General features: G+C 48.0%; 1 non-coding gene and 1 pseudogene across 2 annotated transcripts; both read left to right on the top strand.

Annotated features, from left to right (window-relative positions):
- Positions 1–595: 595 nt before the first annotated feature.
- On the top strand, positions 596–10,905 carry LOC149320482 (uncharacterized; annotated as a pseudogene). Its single transcript, XR_016278153.1, has 6 exons — positions 596–876; positions 1,767–2,097; positions 5,295–5,406; positions 5,832–5,917; positions 6,114–6,234; positions 8,221–10,905. The product of XR_016278153.1 is annotated as an uncharacterized LOC149320482 (transcript).
- Positions 1,359–1,465, top strand: LOC149320483 (U6 spliceosomal RNA). The gene has a single exon (XR_016279639.1). It is a non-coding gene; the product is annotated as a U6 spliceosomal RNA (small nuclear RNA).
- Positions 10,906–20,861: the final 9,956 nt, after the last annotated feature.

Here is a 20,861-nt window from a genome sequence, read left to right on the forward strand (position 1 = left end):
AACTGCACTGAAATAGAGCCAGGCACCAAAATCACACCAAAAGCTCTGGAAAGTCACCACATTGGGAACATTAAGTGGCCCAATGAGAAACAGTGCCTCCTTCCTTCCTTCCCTCCCTCGAGGGAGGCCCTAAGATGGCGCCCATTCTTTCCCTCAACTGCTGCCTGGCTTCCTGCTCAAACGCGGAAGAGGAAGAGGAGCTCTGAGGAGGGAGGGAGGGAGGGAGGGCCATGGATCTGATTGGTCAGGGCTCTGAGGGGCTGGAGGGACGGTCCAATGGGGCTCTGAGGCTGCTGCCTTGAGGGCGTGGCTTCTCCCTGGGCGAGCGGCGGAGGGAGTGAGGGCGGCAGTCGAGTGTTTGTCGGCGAAGGAGAAGGAGGTCAGAGGATCCCCTTCAAACGCCTGGCTCCCTCCTCCTCCCCCAGCCCCAGCCCCGCAAAGAGAGCGAGGACTCGCCAAGGGGTCTCCAGAGAAGGGCTGGGGGCTCCTATATATCCCTCCTTGGCTGTTCTCAGCCCCATCATTGGAATCTAGGCTCAAGAAAGGAAGGCAGTGCAGCCTAGTGGTTTGAGGGTGGGACTAGCTCTCTCCATTCAGCCCTGGAAGCCCCCCAGGAGGCCTTGGGCAAGAAGTCACACTCTCTCAGCCTCAGAGGGAGGCAAGGGCAAGGCACCTGAGGAAAGAGATACTGCCGAGTCCTAAGAAAAGCCCATCTCCTGAAAGGGATTTGGAGGCATACAAAGACAGCAACACACAGCCATAGAGAACAGGGTTATACAGTATATTTAGAGCCCCGCTTGCCTTGCACTGAGTCAGACCTTGGTCCTTTTAGCTCAGCATTGCTGACTGGATGGAGGCAGCATTTCCAGGGTTCAGGTGAGATTCTTTCCAAGGCCTGGTTAGAAATGTTTATTTGTTTATTTATGGTATTCATATATGATGTCCCAGCCTTCCTTCAGGGCCTCCAGGCTAATGCACAGCACATAAAGCATTTAAACCTTAAAAGATGTCTAATATATGTGGCTTTAAGTAGCCTCTAGGTTCAAGGCAACCCATGAATTACACAAGGTTTTCTTAGGCAAGGAGACCTCAGAGGTGGCTTTTCCAGCTTCTTCAGCACCTGGTATTTGTTGGGGTTTCCCTTCCAAGAACTGGCCAGAGCTGATCCTGCCTAGCTTCCAAGATAAGACATGATTGGGGCCTTTAGGGTATCTAAGTGTATATAAGTGTGTGTGTGTGTGTGTGTAGGCGGCTGTGTGTAAAGAGGGGTGTCAGGGAGAAAGTGCACATAGAGAGACATCTTCTGGTTTGAGTGTTGGGCTTCAACTCTGGAGAACTGGGTTCGAATCCCTGTTTGAGTTCTCACTTCGGCAGCACATATGCTAAAATGGAACAATACACAGAAGATTAGCTTGGCCCCTGAGTAAGAATGTGTTTTAATCTGTTTTAATAATTTAATTCTATTTTAATGTATGTTTATAATGAGCTGTTTTAATCTTGTAAATTGCTCTGACAATGGCTCAGGTTTGAGAGAAGGGTGGTATATATATATATGTATGTAAATATAGACACTTGTCCCTCTATATTCACTAGGGTTAGGGGTGCAAGACCCCCGTAAATATGGAAAAACTGCAAATAACGAAAACACCATGTTTTACCTGAGATGACACTGAGTGATGTGGACTAATTGTCAAATTTCCTCTGAAGAGAGTCTTTAGAACATCTCATTCACAGGATGTCTTGTTTTCCATTCTTCTTTTGGGAAGAGTCATGCAGAGGAGCTTCGGGGAGAAGATGCTCAGTTCTGAGGTCCAGTGCCAGCACTTCAGACAGTTTGTCTACCAGGAGGAGGCTTTGGGGCCTCGAGAGGTTTGCAGCCAGCTCCACAATCTCTGCTGTCAGTGGCTGAAGCCAGAGAGACACACCAAGGCTGAGATGCTGGACCTGGTGATCCTGGAGCAGCTCCTGGCCATCCTTCCCCCAGAGATGGAGAGCTGGGTTCGAGAGTGTGGAGCGGAGACCACCTTCCAAGCAGTGGCCTTGGCAGAGGGTTTCCTCCTGAGCCAGGCAGAGGAGAAGAAATGGGAAGATGAGCAGGTGAGCTTATTTATACTGCCCATTATTATTATTTATTAAGGATTTTGAAAAAATTTAAGTAAACTCATGTAAAGTCAAAGGCTTTCATGGCCGGCGTCCGTAGTTTTTGGTGGGTCTTTTGGGCTATCTGTCCATGTTCTAGCAGAGTTTCTTTCGGACGTTTCACTAGCATCTGTGGCTGGCATCTTGATCACAGCCATAGATGCTGGCAAAATATGAGAAAGAAACTCTGCTAGAACATGGCCACATAGCCCGAAAGACCCACAAAAAAATAAGTAAACTTGGGCGCCTCATTGGGGCGGCCTGTAGACGCTCCTTTCCCCACCGGATCGGGGCCTGAGCGGCTGCCAGTCTGACCACTGAGGCCCTGATCCGCCACCTTCCGGGCCGCGGGGAAGCGGCAAAAGGCAGCTTCCCCGCAGCCTGGAAAGGGGTGTCCTTGGGGCTTCGTGCCCCAAGGACACCCAACAGTGGCGGGGTCAAGCAGAAAGGGGCCACTCGGCCCCTTTCTGGTTTGCGTCGCTGGTGCAGCTGTGTAGAGGCTGAGACAGCGACGCAAACCCTGGAAGGAGCTCCAAAATGGAACTCCTTCCTGCGCCGCCGAAAGTGCATCCCAGGCGCTCTCGCATGGCGCGAGAATGTCAGTTCCGCGCCGCCTCGTTTGGAGGCGGCGCAGTGGTGACGTAGCAATGGCGGCGCCCTTGTGTATAGGACGCCACCATTTTGTACAGACTGGGCCCATATTAACCCTAGTACGGACCCAGTCCATACTTTCATGCCCATCTGTAACGGGCCTCAGTTTTGTTAATGCAGACCAGAAAGAAGGGCTGCTGATCAGTCGAAAAGCAGATCAAAAAATAGGGATACTACCTGTGTTGTGGGGATTTGGGTCACTACAGGTTATGGATCTTGGCCCCGTTTGCCCCTAAATTCAATTTAATGCCATTTCTGCACCCTGCATCCTCCCTCCTTGTCACCCCAGAATTATTGTTGTTGTTGTTGTTATTATTATTATTATTATTATAATTTCATCACCTTGCTTTCCCTCAGCTACTGAATTCCTTACAGTCAGTAGCCAAAGCATTCTCTATCAATTTGCCAAATTGGAAAGAGAAACGTTTGTAACATTCGCATTGTAGCATTCATGTAGAAAAAAAGTATTTTGCAAATGCCGTTTGCAAAGTGTCTTGCTGCTGGAATCGGAAATAAAGGGGAAACAGGCAGCCAGCAAATATCTATCTGTCTGTCTGTCTATCTATCTATCTATCTATCTATCTATCTATCTATCTCTACCTGAAGCTAAAACCATGCAAAAAAATTAAAATTAAATTAAAAATTAAAACAAATTAAAAAAGAGAAAGCTCCCTGGTGTGAGAGCAGAGGCTTGCTGTGTTCAGTGCCCTCCCTCTGACCTGCCCTGAACATCCTCCTGCTCCGTTACCCCGATTAGCCTCCGTTGCCCCCTTTTCTCCCCCAGCTCTTCATCCTCCTCCTCCTCCTCCTGGTCCTCCTCCGTCCCTGATTCTCCTGGCACCCTTTGGCTCCTTCCTTCTCCCCCTGGTCCTGCTCCCGATTGCCCTCCATGGCCCCCTGCTTTCCCCTGGTTCCTTCATCCTCCTCCTCCTGATCTTCCTCCTTCTCTTGGCACCCTTTGGCTCCTTCTTCCTCCTCCTCCTCTGATGAAGGGGGGGAATGCTCTGCCCTCTGTCCTCCCTCTGACCTAAACCCCTCCCATGAACTTAACCCGATCATGATCGGGGGCATGTTCACATTTGCCGAATCTGTTTTTTTAAAAAAGATAACGTTTTTTTCTCCGATTTGAAAAGACCCGTGCTAAGGAGCATTTGCCTCTGAACTGATGTGAAAGCCTCTGATTCGCTTGTGAGAGATTCAGGGCCAATATGACCTTCACGTGCAAGATTCGATTCCTGATCCGGGGTAGAAGGTAGTCTGAATGGCCCCCAGGTTTGGTGGTTACTGATTCAGTTCCAGGCACAATTTATTCAGCTATCTATGTCCTGTCAAGCTCCATCTGGTTTCCTTCCAGGCTTTTTGAAGGAGAGTATTCTTCCACATGAGTTGTATCTTGTGGGAACATGGGCTAGAGTAGTGGTTCCCAATCTGGGGGTGGAATGACAGTTTCACAGGGGTTGCCAGGGACCCCCCTCAGGGCACCATTTCCAAACAAAGGGCCTCCAAGCTAAGCTCATTGAAGCAGCAGCCACCTCCAGGACCCTCAGTTGCTTAGAAACTGCCCACAGCGTCCCCTTTCCTTCCCCTCCCAGGAACATAGAGCTCTGCAACAAGGAAGAGAGACAGCACAGCCAAAGAGTTTCAGTTTCACTTGGAACCAATATCCCTCTGCGCCTCGATTATGGGGCTTTCTGGACAGGTTTCCTCAGAGGGGGTTGGCCATTGCCATCCTTTGAGGCTGAGAGAGTGTGGCTCCTTGCCCAAGGTTCAAGGCGAACCTATCCTGGGGCTTTCTGGACAGGATTCATAAGAGGGGGCTGGCCATTGACAGCCTCTGAGGCTGTTTTTGTGATTAATCACTATGCTTTACTTATGTTCAATTTGTAACACTGAAAATACGATTCATAAAAGTACACAATTAAAGTTATGAAGTAGCAACAAAAATAATGTTATGGTTGGGGGTCACCACAACATGAGGAACTGTATTAAAGGGCCGTGGCATTAGAAAGATTGGGAACCACTGGGCTAGAGCCTTCTCAGTGGCTGTCCTTGAGGCCTGAACTCCCTTCATGTGGAAGTTAGGCTGTTTCCATCCCAAGATGAAAATAGCCTTCTCAAAACTACCTGAAACTGGGTTTAGCGATGTGCATTTCTATTGTTTTAATCTTTCCTTTTAGTCTCTTACGTTTTAATGGCTTCACTTCTGTAGATGCTTTGATTTTTAACTATTATCTGTGTATGCATTTATTTTTACGTATTTTGTTGTTGTTCTGCTTTCTGTAAATCACCATGAAACCGAATCCTGAGGAATAGACGCAAGGGATGCAAATGAATAAAAAAATCATCATAATGATGTAAATCTAGCTACCACTTCCCAGGTTTGTTTTTTTCTTTCTGGAAATCATCTGCAATGGGGATGATGCCTCACAAGGCCTTGTCCTCTTCCTTTCCTTTCCTAATTATTATCTCCTCCTCCTCTCTCCCCATTTCTGCTTCTGCTGCAGGACATGTTTATGAAAGTGATGGCTGAGAAGGAGAAGTGTCCTTTTGAATCCAGTCCAAGGCAGGGGCCCAAGTGGATCACGCAAGACAGAGAAGGAATGTCATCTTCAATGAGTAAGGGCTAGGAGGGTAGTTTCTTGTTTGACTCCCCTTCCAAATATGTCTGAAATAGCCAGACTCTATCAATTGCAGCACTTGGACCATTTTATCAACGCTAACTAGCACTTTGAAAATACAGACGTACCTCAAGTTAACAAAGCCTCTGACCGTGAAGTATATTTTACAAGGACTTTTTATGCCTCCTCAGCCTTCCTTTATCTCCTCCTCCTCTTCTTTGTAGCTGGTTTTTTTCAACATTGGCACTAGGAGGATTTGAGAAGCACAGGCTTTGAGTATCCAGTTATAGTAATATGTCTGCAGAAGACAATGCAATAAAGCCTGATGTGAGAAATGGTGTATGCTGCATTTGCACATGTAGGAGGGACTGAAAGGAGAGGGAAGGGTTAGAAATAATATCTTTCCTTTTTTCTTCCTCCCAGGAGGTGGAAGAAGGACTGAATCTATGTGTACAAGGACATCTCTTCATCCTGATGGATTCAGAACAGCTTCTGGGAGACTAGATCAGGTAGGGGACAAGATCTCAAGTGAGCCAAGAAAGGGGTGGGCTGGGTGCCCATCTGACCACTCCCTGGTCCCCACAGAATCTTGTTCTTTCCCTCTGCTTCTATCACGAGTTGCCACTGTAAGGGGTCTGTGGATTGCATCCTGTAGGAATTTCAATTTTCTTGAGAATTTGAAAACATTACTTTCTCTTTCTACAGGTGACTTTTGAGGATGTGGTTGTGGATTTCACAGAGGATGAGAGGGCCCTGCTGGATCCAGGCCAAAGAGCCCTTCATCGGGAAGTGATGGAGGAGATTGTGGAGGCCCTGTCCTCTCTAAGTAAGGTTCCCGCTTTCTTCTGATTGCGTAACTTTCTTGTGATTGTGCAAGTGCTGAAAAGTAACCCTGGAAGTTTGTCTTTTATCTTGATATATTAAAGCAGGCTGAGTGGTTTTCTTTTAGATTTGCTGCTATTTCTGGCCTCTCTTCCCAGAAAGCCCTTCACTAGCAGACTTTGGTCAAGGTGACAGTGGATGATGTCAGGTCCAGTTGCACTCCAGAGCTTGGACCACTGAGCCTCACTAGCGGTATCCCCCCCAACCCTGCTTTGCCTTCCCAATTGCCATGAAAAATGAAATGAAAGATTGGATTTTTAAGGACAAATGGGAAGGCGGAAGGAGAAATCAGCCACATCTTGCTTCCTTGATCCCACTTCGTTTCATTCCTCTCCCTGAATCCTTTAAAAATTGATACAAAGGGAGAGCCTTCCAGGGACTGGAGAGGAGGAGAGGACTTGGAAGAAGTGGCTGCCATCACTTGCTGAGATCTTCTTGCCAAAAAAGACTGAGAAATCCAAGCCCTGGTGTGGAGAGAGGGGCTAGCTAGCGTATGGTGACCTTTAGGTGAACCTGCCATGGGGTTTCCCATCAAGAGAGGCTGAGAGGGTGTGACCTGCCCAAGGCCACCCAGTTCATTTCTACCCTGGTCTCCAAGAATCCTGGTCCAACACTCAAACTACTACATGCTGGTTCTCCCTTGGCCCCTTTAGATAGCTAAGATTTCCTCATGCTCTCGGTCTAAGAACAAATTTTGGGACTGACCAAACAAAACTGAACTAGATAATGAAGGGTTTTTTCTGATGGATTCAACCAACCACAGTGTGAAAATATTGAAAAAAACATATAAATTCCAAAAAGCAAACTTTGATTTTGCATGTTATTTTAGGAGATATTCAGCTATTGTATTGTAACGGGACTTGAGTAATCCCAGCAGATAGCAATGGTACTCTGTACCTACTTTGTCCAGATATTTTAGGATGAGAAATTCCAAATGGTTTGTTAGTTTTTAAAAACTTTATTATGATGCTAGTACAGTCATCCCTTGGTATCTTTGGGGATTCTGTTCTGGACAGTCCCTGTCCCCACATGAATGGCAAAAAGCACAGGACCTCAAGTCCTCTCCTTCCCAATTGCCAATAGACCTCATGTGCGCACTGCCCTTGGGGAGAATGGGGTGAGGCCATCTGTGGATGCTTCAGTCTGCAGATGACAAGCCCATGAAAAGAAAAGGCCAACTGTATGTTGTAGGGATGTTCATTACATTTCAGAAGACTAAGTGGACCTTATCTTGCTGTTCCCCAAACTTATTTTCACACAATTTGATAATTTCTTATTAAAATATGTCATATAATTAAAAATTCCTGAAATGGAAACCTGCCAGAAATTTAGTGGGTAAATCTTTAAATCCTAAATTAAGCTCACAGATAGATGTTCTTCTAAATTTCTTTCTTCAAATCAAATTTGGTCTGTATTTCAGTATTACTAATGGATATAACAGGTGGGAATTGATCCCCAGTCTCCAGGGATGTGAAACCACTTGCTGCACAATACTGATTCTGCATTAGTGTCACCAAGCACCATCTGTTCCGTTATTGAGAAGTTCCCCCCCTCCTTCCCAGGTACATTTTATTGAAGATCAGATACAATCCAGATATTGCTTGCTCAGTGGCTTCCTGTGGGAAAGGAACTTTAGAACAGGAAAATCAAGATAACTGTGTTTAAGGAGATGGGCAGGGTGGGTAATGAACAATTTATTAGTTCATATGATATTTCGATTGTGTATTCCTTCACATCAGGGGATTGGACTGGATGGACCTTGTGGTCTCTTCCAACTCAATGATTCCTTGTTTTAAAACTATGATTCTATGATGCCAAAATCCTTAGGAAAGTTCTCAAGGAAAGAGAACTTATCTCTTAGGAGTCCCATCTGTGTATGAGGTTTTCTGAGATTCTTTGTGTTCTGACCAGTACTTTTCCTTCCTTCCAGGCAGTGATAGGCAACTGAAACAGGATAATGGGAAACCATGCCAAGCATTGATGCAAAGAGACCAGAGCAAACAGGTAGAAATGAAGGAAGGAAAAAATAACGCCAGAAATGAGGGGAGGACCACACACCCTTCTCAAAAAGGTGATGTTTCTGGAACCTCAATCGAAGGAAGAATACAGAAACAAAAGAAAACGAGTAAATATATTTGTGTTGCACGTGACAGAAGTTGCAGCTCTAAAGGAAGTCTTATTATTCACAGGAGAATTCAGACTAAAGAGAAATCATTCAAAGGTGGTGAGTGTGGCAGCTCCAGTTTTATCTCACTTAAAACTATTTACAGAAGAATGAGGCCATTCAAAAGCTTGGAGTGTGGAAAAGGCTTCACTCAGAAGACAAATCTCACTCGCCACCAAGAAACACACGCAGAAGAGAAACCATTTAAATGCCTGGGGTGTGGGAAAGGCTTCACTCGGAAGACACACCTCATTTGTCATCAAGCAATTCACACAGGAGAGAAACCATTTAAATGTCTTGAGTGTGGGAAATGTTTCACTCAAAAGACAGACCTCACTCGTCACCAAACAACTCACAAAGGAGAGAAACCATTTAAATGCCTGGAGTGTGGGAAAAACTTCACTCAGAAGGCAAATCTCACTCGCCACCAAGCAACACACACAGGAGAGAAACCATTTAAATGTCTGGAGTGTGGAAAAGGTTTCATTGGGAAGACACAGCTCACCTATCATCAAAAAACTCACACAGGAGAGAAACCATTTAAATGCCTGGAGTGTGGGAAAGGCGTCTCTCGGAAGACACAGCTCACCTATCATCAAAAAATTCACACAGGAGAGAAACCATTTAAATGTCTGGAGTGTGGAAAAGGTTTCATTGGGAAGACACAGCTCACATATCATCAAAAAACTCACACAGGAGAGAAACCATTTAAATGCCTGGAGTGTGGAAAAGGTTTCATTGGGAAGACACACCTCACCTATCATCAAAAAACACACACAGGAGAGAAACCATTTAAATGCCTGGAGTGTGGAAAAGGTTTCATTGTGATGACACACCTCACCTATCATCAAAAAACGCACACAGGAGAGAAACCATTTAAATGCCTGGAGTGTGGGAAAGCCTTCACTCAGAAGACACACCTCACTCGTCACCAAGCAACTCACATAGGAGAGAAACCATTTAAATGTCTGGAGTGTGGAAAAGGTTTCATTGGGAAGACACAGCTCACCTATCATCAAAAAACTCACACAGGAGAGAAACCATTTAAATGTCTGGAGTGTGAAAAAGGTTTCATTGGGAAGACACACCTCACCTATCATCAAAAAACTCACACAGGACAGAAACCATTTAAATGCCTGGAGTGTGGAAAAGGCTTCACTCAAAAGACAGACCTCACTCGTCACCAAGCAACTCACACAGGAGAGAAACCATTTAAATGCCTGGAGTGTGGGAAAGGCTTCTCTCGGAAGACACAGCTCACCTATCATCAAAAAACTCACACAGGAGAGAAACCATTTAAATGTCTGGAGTGTGGAAAAGGTTTCATTGGGAAGACACACCTCACCTATCATCAAAAAACTCACACAGGACAGAAACTATTTAAATGCTTGGAGTGTGGGAAAGGCTTCGCTCGGAAGACTCACCTCACTCGTCACCAATCAACTCACACAGGAGAGAAACCATTTAAATGCCTGGATTGTGGGAAAGGCTTTTCTAGGAAGACACACCTCACCTATCATCAAAATACTCACACAGGAGAGAAACCATTTAAATGCCTGGAGTGTGGAAAAGGTTTCATTGGGAAGACACAGCTCAGCTATCATCAAAAAACTCACACAGGAGAGAAACCATTTAAATGCATGGAGTGTGGAAAATGTTTCATTGGGAAGACACAGCTCACCTGTCATCAAAAAATGCACACAGGAGAGAAAACATTTAAATGCCTGGAGTGTGGGAAAGGCTTCACTCGGAAGTCAGCCCTCACTCGTCATCAAGCAATTCACACAGGAGAGAAACCATTTAAATGCCTGGAGTGTGGAAACAGTTATATTCAGAAGGCACATCTCACTAATCATTACAAAAACTCACACAGGAGAGAAACCATTTAAATGCCTGGAGTGTGGAAACAGTTATATTCAGAAGGCACATCTCACTAATCATTACAAAAACTCACACAGGAGAAAAACCATTTAAATGCCTGGAGTGTGAAAAACATTACATTCAGAAGATGCAGGTCACGTTTCAAAAAACTCACACAGGAGAGAAACCATTTAAATGCCTGGAGTGTGAAAAACATTACTTTCAGAAGATGCAGGTCACGTTTCAAAATACAAAGGAAAGAAACCATTTCAATCCCTGGTTTGTCAGAAAAGCTTTACTCAGAAGACAAACTTCTATCATCATCAAAAAACTTAAAGAGGAGAGAAACCTGAAATGGGGAAAAGGTATATGTAGAAGGCATTCCTCCCTCATCAATAAAATAAACTGCACAAGAGAAAAACCATTTAAATGTTTTTGCGTGGGAAAAGGTTTCATTGAGTAATGAGCCCTCTATCATCATCCAGCAGCTCACACAGGAAAGAAGCCATTCAAATGCTTGGAGTGCAGGAAGGGTTTTATTGGGAAGAAATGGCTCACTCATCCTCACATAACTTTCACAGGAGAGAAACCAGTTAAATAGCAAGAGTGTGGCAAAGGTACACTCAAATCAATGAAGGAACTCACAGGCAGAAGCAATGAAAACTATTTTAAAATGTCATGCTCTCCAGAAGGTTGAAAATGTTGTTTTTATTTCATGTGTGCATATGTTGAACTGCTCCTCTCTTTTGTGGTGAAAGAACCTATCCCCATTATTTCCATTTTATTTCTACCATTGGTACCAAACCTCTTTTAATGAAGCCCAACCATATCACTCTCACCTATAAGGTGAATCTATTTTTAGTTATATGTCCACTTTCTCCCAGAATTGGGATTGAAGGCTGTTTAAAAGAACAATTCAATTCTAGTGCCCTGCCAGCCCTCTAGAGATGGAGAGCCTTAGTCCTGCCTCTGGTGGATGTGCTAGACTTTGGGGTCTGGATTGCAGCAGTTTAGACTTGTCCAAAGCAGGAACTGAGAAAATGAAGCCGAGTGTCAGCTGGCTTTTCAAGCCCCAGGAAGCCTTGTAGTTTAGGAGGGTGCAATGTGCCCCAACTTAGAATCATAGGGTTGAAAGGAACCCCAAATACCATCCAGTCCATTGTCCACTTTGATTTACAGAAATCAATTGTCACTTGATGGCACATGAGGCTCCTTCCAACTTTGTATGATGGTTTAATGGATTGATACTCCTTCCATGGAGGAAGACACAATGAAAGCCCCCCCCCCCTGACAAAAACACTATCCATCCTCTGTTTCAGAACCTCAAAAGAAGGAGATTACAATGCACTCTATACAGTGCAGCCTATTCCACTGTCAAATAGCCCTCAGGAAATTCCTCTTCTTCTTCCTAATGTTTAGGTGAAATCTATTTTCCCAACGTTTGAATCTGTTGTCCTATTTTGAATCTATATGCCCTAGTCTTGAGTTGCAAAAATCAAGCTTGCTCCATCATAAACATTTAAGCACAGCTATCATGTTACCTCTTAACCTTCTCTTCTCCAGGCTAAATATACCCAGCTCCCTGAGTCTGTCCTCACAGGTCATGGTTTCCATAACTTTCACCATTTTGGTCACCCTCCTCTGGACCCACTGCCGCTTATAAACATCCCTCCTGAATTGTAGTGCCCAAAACTGAACATAAGATTCCAAGTGAAGTCTGACCAAAGCAGAATAGAGTGGGACTTTTTCTTTCCTCCTTGTGTGCAGCAGCATTGAAAGGCCACTCCGCCATATGCACACGCTCCATTATTTGCTATAGGGCTTGACCATAGGGGGATTTTCCCTTATGTGGGAGGATCTGAAACAGATCCCCTGCGTTAGGAGAAGGTTCACTGTATATGTTGACAGTGTTATTCCTGGACCTTCATTTGGTTAAGATGGTCAAATATTTAACCCCCATGATTATCAGGCCCCACCTGGTCAGGCCCCACCTGGAATAAAGGGTCCAGTTCTGGGCGCCACAATTCAAAGAGGAGGTGAGAAGCTGGAGCCATGTGTCCAAAGGAGGGCGATTGAAATGGTGAAGGGTCTGGAAACCTTGCCCTATGAGGAATGCCTTAGGGAGCTGGGGATGTTTAGCCTGGAGAAAAGAAGGTTAAGAGGTGATATGATAGCCCTGTTTAAATATTTGAAGGGATGTCATATTGAGGAGGGAGCAAGCTTGTTTTCTGCTGCTCCAGAGACTAGGACCCGGAGCAATGGATGCAAGCTGCAGGAAAAGAGATTCCACCTCAACAGTAGGAGGAACTTCCTGACAGTAAGGGCTGTTCGACAGTGGAACACACTTCCTCGGAGTGTAGTGGAGTCTCCCTCCTTGGAGGTCTTCATACAGAGGCTGGATGGCCATCTGTCGGGGATGCTTTGATTTGGATTTCCAGCATGGCAGGGGGTTGGACTGGATGGCCCTTGTGGTCTCTTCCAACTCTATGATTCTATGATTCATGTCACCTCTTAACCTTACTTTCTCCTGGCTAAACGCTAAGCTGCTCCACATGGCTTCCAGACATTTCTTCATTCTGGTCAACTTGCTCTGGACATGGTCAAGCTTATCAGTATGCTCCATAAACTGTGTTGCCCAGAACTATTGAAGTATTCCAGAGAAGGCCTGACCAAAGCAGAATAGAGTAGTACTATTACTTCTCTCGATCTGACACTGTACTCCCATTAATGGTGGCTGGAATTGCATTGGCTTTTCTAGCTGCCTCGTCACCCAGTTGACTCCATAAAGGAAGAAGAGGAGAGCTGGTTCTCTGTGGCCATTTTGGTTGAGTGAGTTGCTAAACTTTTTAAACTGAGAAAGTGGAAAGCTAGGGACTTGATTGTGATTTCCTGCATGGCAGGTTGTTGGACTGGATGGCCCTTGTGGTCTCTTCCAACTCTACAATTCTATGATTCTATCTATCTATCTATCTATCTATCTATCTATCTATCTATCTATCTATATGATTCTATATATATATGCCATTGGTATGTGAGAATGTCAGTTCAAATTCAAAATCCTTTATTTATGGAAATGAAGTAGCAAGTCCAGTTTTAAGATGGATGCTAGTGTGTCCCTTCAAGTTGTTTCTGACTTAAAGTGACCCTAAGCAGCCCTATCTTGGGTTCCTCTTCCCCTGAGAAGTGGAATGATTAAAAAGAACTATTTATTTATCTGTACTGTATTTTTTAAATGGCTGTAAGCTGCCTTGGGGAAAGGCAATATAAATTAAATAAATAAAATGTTACAAATAATTAAAACAAATGTAGTGATAGGAGCTCTGGAATCTATTCCAAATGGACAGTCCAAACATTGGTATGAAATTGCCACAGGCAAGATTCCAACGACACAATTAGAAAAATGAACGTTGGGCACTTAACGTGAGACATTCGTTTCCAGCATGAGAGGGTCCTGGCATCCTGAAATCTGGGTTATGTTCCTCCCATTTGCTCCTGTAGGCAGGGACAAAAGAAGACCGGCCCCTATATAGGGAGGAGCTAACCCCCCTGGGCCTCAGTCAATAACAAGCCAAGCGATTAGCAGTAAAACTGAACTAACCTTTAATCGGCAAATCAGATAAAACAAGAGAAATTAACGTAAGGCCAAACTCAAGAGTCTAGGCTCAATAGCAGACAATGGACAATCAATAATCAACAACCAACAACCAGCGAACAGAGAAAAAACTGGGGGTCCGTCACCAGGTCGAGCTGAGTCGCAGGGTGGCACCCAGGGAGGGCAGGATGCCAGGACCCTCTCATGCTGGAAACGAACGTCTCACGGTAAGTGCCCAACATTCATTTTCCCAGCAGAGAGGGTGCCTGGCCTCCTGAAATCTGGGATTTACCAAAGCCCTCTCATGACGGGAGGGAGGTGCCTAGCCGGACCCTGCAGGCTCAGCTACTACCTGTTGGAGGACCCTCCTACCGAAGGCCGCTACGGCCGACTGAAAGACATCCAGCTTGTAATGTCTGATAAATGCGGAGGGAGACTTCCACGTCGTCGCCCAGCAAATCTCGGCCAGGGAGGCGTTGGTGAACAGGGCCGCCGAGGTAGACGCACTCCTCATGGAGTGGGCCAAGAGTCCCTCCGGGGGGGCGAGGCCTAATGTCTTGTAGGCCTCCGTAATGCAAGCCTTGATCCATCTGCTTAGAGTAGAGACCGAGAGCTTGCGGCCCCCAGATCCCTGGCGAAAGGAAACAAACAAGGATTCTGAAGTCCTGAACGACGCCGTCCTCTTGCTGTAGACCTTTAGCGCCCTGCGGACATCAAGGGTGTGCCAGGCTTTTTCCAATTCTCTTTGAGGATTAGGGCAAAACGAAGGCAACAAAATGTCCTGTGAGGTATGGAAGGTAGAGTTAACCTTCGGCAGAAACGTAGGATCAGTCCGGAGGCACACCGAGTCTGGTCTAAAAATGCACAGATCACTGCGGATTGACAGCGCGCCGAGCTCAGACACTCGCCTCGCCGAGGTGATGGCGGTGAGGAAGACTACCTTAAGGGTGAGGTGTTTTAAGGAAGCTTCACGGATAGGCTCGAAGGGTCCCACTGTCAGAGCCTTCAGGACAGTATGAAGGTTCCAGGTGGGGAAGCGGTGTCTGGTAGGCGGAGCCCTGTTAGAGACGCCCTTAAGGAGTCTCCTAATGTGAGGGTGAGTCGACATGGCAGACGCCCTCTCGTGAGGCAACACTGAGGTGACGGCCGCTACCTGTCTCCTGACCGTGTTGGGCCTAAGGCCCTTTTTGACGCCGTCTTGAAGGAACTGTAGCAAATCCGAAACCGAAAAATTGAGGAAGCTGATCTGCCTGGGTTTGCACCATCTCTTGAAGGACTTAAAGGTGGCCTCGTAGATGCAGTTAGTCGACGGGCGCCTGGACGCCAGGATGGAGTCCTACGACCTCAGAGGAGTAGCCGCATCGCAGGAGCATGTCGCATTCAGCCTCCAGGCACGAAGGTTCAGCCACACCGGGTCGGGATGGAGGATCTGGCCCTGGCTTAGAAGATCTCGGCGGTGAGGAAGGTCCATGGAGGCCAATGCCATGGCCAGGATCTCGGAGAACCATTGCCGCCTGGGCCACGCCGGCGCCACCAGGATGACTTCCGAGTTGTCTCTCCGGATCTTGGCCACCAGCCTGGACAGCAGGGGCAGTGGTGGGAAAGCGTAGACCAGCGTCGCGGGCCACTGGAGATTGAGGGCGTCGACTGCTTCGGCCCCTTCTGTCTGGAAATGAGACACGAACCTGGGCAGCTTTGTGTTTATGGGGGAGGCGAACATGTCCACCTCTGGCTGACCCAGCCGAAGGGCTATCTGGCGAAAAACCTCTGGATGAAGTGACCACTCGCCCTGGTCGACCTCCAACCTGCTCAACCAGTCCGCTATCGTGTTGAGCTCGCCCCGAAGGTGTTCTGCCTCGATGGAGAGGAGGTTGGCCTCGGCCCATTGAAACAGAAGGCGTGACTCGTTCATCAGATCTCTTGACCTTGTTCCGCCCCCGCGGTTGAGGTGGGCTTTGGTGGTGACATTGTCTGTCCTTATGAGGACTGGTTTGTTGAGGACTGACTGACGAAAGGACTGGAGGGCCAGCCTGACCGCTCTCAGCTCTAGCCAGTTGATGGGCATGGCCTGTTCCTCCGGCGACCATCTCCCCTGGGCCATCAGTGGACCACAGTGCGCCCCCCATCCCCGCAAGCTTGCATCGGTGGTGATTTGAACCTTCTTGGGGTACCAGATCGGACGGCCCCTGCGGATTGCTGGTGAGATCCACCACCGAAGGGAGTCGAGGACCTGGGGCGTCACCAACGCCCTGGGATCTTGACGCTATGGCTTCCTGAAAGGGAAGGAGGAACCACTGAAGGGCCCTGGAGTGAAACCTGGCCCATGGAACGCAGTCCCTCGACGCCACCATGAGGCCGTGAAGGTGAGCTAGGAGGGCGATCTTGGCTCTGGGTCGCCTCAGGACCTGGGAGACTGCTGAAGAAATGGTCTGAACTTTGTCTGGCGTGAAGGAGATCAAGCCCGACTCTGTGTCGAGGCGTGCCCCTAGGTGGAGAATCTGACGTGCCGGCTCCGTGGAGCTCTTTGACATGTTGACCAAGAAGCCGTGCTGTTCCAAGGATCGAAGGACCTGGTGGACATCCGCTCGACCCTGGGGCAGAGATGAGGATCGAATCAGGAGATCGTCTATGTATGGGTAGACATGGATCTTCATTGTCCTCCAATGGGACACCAGAGCCACCAGGATCTTCGTGAACACCCTCGGAGCCGATGATAGGCCGAAGGGCAGCGCCCTGTATTGGAAGTGGTGGTTGTCGTAGGCGAACCTCAGGTAGCGCCTGTGGTCGGGATGAATTGGGACGTGAAAGTAGGCGTCCCGCAAGTCTAAAGAGGCAAGAAAGTCCCTGGGCTGGAGTGACTCCAGGATAGATTTGAAGGTCTCCATCCGGAACTTTTTGTAGGCTATGAAGGAATTCACTCGTCTCAGGTTCAGAATAGTCCTCCAAGCACCGTTTTGTGGAGTAACAGCCCCTGCGCCGCTGAGAGGCTGGGACCTCCTCGATGGCCTGAAGACGTAGTAGATCTTTGATGGCGTCCAGTAGGAGGCGATGTTTGGCTGGATTGTTTGTCTTTGGCGAGGGGATGAATTTCTCGCTGGGCAAACGGTGGAATTCTATGCGGTAGCCCGATCTCAGGGTGTTAAAGACCCACTAGTCTTTGGTGGATCGCTCCCAAACCCCGACAAAGAGTTGCAGCCGGCCCCCCACTGGGGGCGCCCCGTCATGCCTGTTGATGTTTCTTTGAACCTCTTCCACCTCCGGGCTGGCCTCTCTGGTGGAAGGGCTGGCGGGACTGTCTGGACTGGAACTTAGAAACACCCCATCGCTGACCAAAGGGTCTAGAGTCTCTGGACTGGGGGGAGGAGGAGGAGAGAGGGGAGGAAAAGGGTCTGGAAGAACAAAAAGGCTGCCTCTTGGATCTAGACCTAGGCCTAGCCTCAGACTTTCGCCCTCCTGGCAGAGACTTTCTCTTATCCTTGTCCTCGACCAAGACCTGGTCGAGCGACTCACCAAACAATTTGGTCTCAAGGAAGGGAGTGAAGGCCAGATTGTTCTTTGATTTGGCATCTACGTTCCAGTTCTTTAGTCAAAGCTGGCGGCGGACGGCGACCGCCGCCGCCTGAGCCCTAGCACAGTATTGGACAGAGTCCAGCGTCCCATCAGATGTGTAGGCTGCTGCTAAGGCTATCTTATTCAGGCCCTGCCTGAGGTGAGTCTGGTGAGCTGGAACTTCCTGGAGAAGCTCCCTCGTCCACTGGAGGGAGGCCCTGGCTATAATGGAGGCAGCCGCCGCCGCCCTGATAGCCACCGACATGGCCTCATGGGCCTTTTTTAGGGCCGTCTCGGCCTTTTTGTCTTCTGGCACCCTTAGTGTGTCCTTGCCGTCCTTATAAAAAACGGCGGAAGAAACTAAAGCAGACACGGGGGCATCCACCACCGGGACCTGGAATTTCTCCATCACCGATGGAGAGAAGCTGTAGAGCTTTTTTAGTGCGCTGGGGTATGGCCCCGAGGCCGCCGGTCTGTCCCATTTGGCCCTAATGACCTCCATGAGTTTCGCCGGACAAGGTATCTCAGCCATAGGCGGGGCCGGGACTGGGAAGAGGCCCTCCCCCACCCTGGGTAAGTCAGACTCAAGGGGAACCTTGTTCTCCCCCTGGGGAGAGATGGCGAGGGTCTTTAAGGTCTTTTTGAGTAGCCTGGGGAAGTCATCCGTCTTAAATAGGCGCACTGAAACAGTCGGCGGATCTGGATCCCCGACTTCCTCTTCCCCCGATAACTCTCCCTCCTCTAGGTCTCCCCTGACCTCTGGCTCAGTGTCCTCTTCTAGGTCAGAAGAGGTCAAGACGCTGAAGGCGTCGCAGCGGGCGACTGCGCTTTTTGGAGGGAGGAAGAGCCCTAGCCTCGGAGTTGGAGAGGGAGACCTCGTCCTCCTCCCTTGGCCGCTTGCCCAGCTCCAGATCTGAGTGATCCAGCTGGGAAGGGAAGGGGTCCGTGGGGTCGCAGCTGGTCCCGGGGCGAGTGGCCGAGGGAGCGAACGCTCCTTCGGAGCTCTCAAACTGGCGGCCCCCGCGGCCGCCCACAAGATGGCGGCGCCCATGGCCCTCACTAAGATGGCGGCCCCCATGGCCCGTCCCAAGATGGCGCCCGCTCTCCGCGGCCGCACTCCCAGCCTCGTTGAGGCCTAGGGCTGCCCCGCGGGCAGTTGCCGCCGCGGCCTGTGGGGTGCTAAAGGCCGTCGCTGGCTGTGGCTGGGGCGACCACCCAGCACTCAGCAACGATGCCAGGGCCTGAAGCCCCCCAGACCCGCGGAGGGGAGGCGGGTGGGGAAGGGAGGGGAAGGACCCGCTCCCGGGTCCCTGCGCACACGGGTGCACTCCGCAGCAGCGGAGGCTCCGACTTGGCCCCTGGCCAGCAGGGGCTCAACGGAGGGGGGGGCTGCGGAGGACCCGCTGGTCCCTAGTTGAGGTGCAGGGACGGGAGGGCCCCCGAGCAGGCCCCCAAGAGGGAGTTCCCCTACCCCCAAGATGTTTGCCGCCTCGCGGGCGAACATGGCCCGCACCAGGTCGCCCAGCTCCCCAAGGGGGCTTACCTCCACGCGGGTGGGCAGGTTCCTCAACGCCTTGAGGTCCAGGGCGGCCCGGATGGAGGGATGAGGGGTGTTCAGCGCTTTGGAGGGACAAACCATCCCCTGGCTGAGTCGTTGGCTCTACCTCTCCTGCCGGCTCTCCTTGGAGGGCCCACAATCCCTGGGCGGGAAGACCCTGAGCTGGGGGGTTTCCTTCACCTGTGTCGCTAGGGCCGTCTCCCATAGCCCACCACCAAGAGGGGGGAGAGGCAGGGGGAGAGGGAGCAGAAAAACAGGCAAGGCAAGCCGTACTATACCGCTTCGGCGGCAAGGACGAAATTTGCTGGCAGGAGAATTCGTGTCCTACTAGGAGCGTAGGCAGGACAAGACTGAGGCCCAGGGGGGTTAGCTCCTCCCTATATAGGGGCCAGTCTTCTTTTGTCCCTGCCTACAGGAGCAAATGGGAGGAACATAACCCAGATTTCAGGAGGCCAGGCACCCTCTCTGCTGGGAAAAGGGACACTGCTTGGAACATGTCTTATCATCCAATGATTCCTCACTGAGTCCTAGGCCTGCCAAAATAAAGCTGCTTTGAGTCTCTTTGGAGGTATGCTATTTAAATGATGCATGGGTCCTAAGAGTCCGGAGGTCACGCCAAAGCCACATTCCATTCCTAAGCACTGGAATGCAGCTTTGGTGCAGCTTCCGGATTGTTCGGAAGCATGTATCATTTAAATAGCATACCTCCAAAGAGACCCGAACCAGCTTTATTTTGGCAGTCCGTAACAGGCCCTAGATTCCTGGATAGCATCTGAATAGTTGGTGGTCCAAAGATCCAGTCTGTAACACCTGGGGGAAGGTGAAATTGAACATGATGATGAGAAATACAATGGCATTTCTCACTTTTCTGGTGCAATTTGAAGCCTATCTTATACCTATTATTATTATTATTATTATTATTATTATTATTATTAAGCATTATTTATATAGAGCTATAAATGTACACAGTGCTGTACATACAATCGATTAAAATAGATAAAATAAACCTGCCTAAAGCGTACATTCTACGAAAATAATTAATACATGTTGGTACATGTTAACATTCAATAAAATAAGGCCGAGAACAAATGAAAATAACATTAGATATCTTTATCCTTAGCAGAAACAAAGACCACAGCATTTCATCTTAAGCCTATTACAAACTGCAACATTGGGGAGGGGGGTCTTTGTACTATTTCTTTTCTTTTTTTCCCCTTTTTCCCCCCTTTATTATTATTGTTTTCATATACGTTACATCAAAGAAAGAGGAAGAAAAAAAGAGGAAAACAACAACAACAACAAATAAGTGCCATCTTAAATCAAAAATATAAATCCAGATATCCCCCCACCCCCGCGATGTTTACTCACATTTCCTTTTCTTCAACAATGTACAATTTATACCAAACAGTCTTCTTTAATTTTAAGTATCTTGCAACAAAGCAGATTTACCGGATGCCATTCTTCCTTTAGGGTATCTTCAGATTTATTGTTTATTAGTCTTGTAAGTCTATCCATTTCTTTCAATTCTTGTACTTTCAGTATCCATTCTTCAATTTTTAAATCTTTGTTATTTTTCCAGTTTTTTGCTATCAGTAATCTTGCTGCGGTAACCAAATATAGCAATATTCTCCAAAAGGTTTTTTCCATATTTTTTTTCCATGTTTGGTAGCATATTTAACAAGTAGAATTTTGGTGACATATTAAATTTAAAGGCGAAAGACTCTTCAATTGCTGCATGTATTTTAAACCAAATTTTTTTAACTTTCTTGCAGGACCACCACATATGATACAGAGTGCCCTCTCCTTTACCGCACCTCCAACATTTTAAATTTGGTATCTTATAAATTT

This window comes from Sceloporus occidentalis, unplaced genomic scaffold (genome assembly GCF_023333645.1).
Source record: "Sceloporus occidentalis isolate IW3139 unplaced genomic scaffold, rSceOcc1.0.p SCAF_1, whole genome shotgun sequence".
NCBI classification, from domain to species: domain Eukaryota; kingdom Metazoa; phylum Chordata; class Lepidosauria; order Squamata; family Phrynosomatidae; genus Sceloporus; species Sceloporus occidentalis.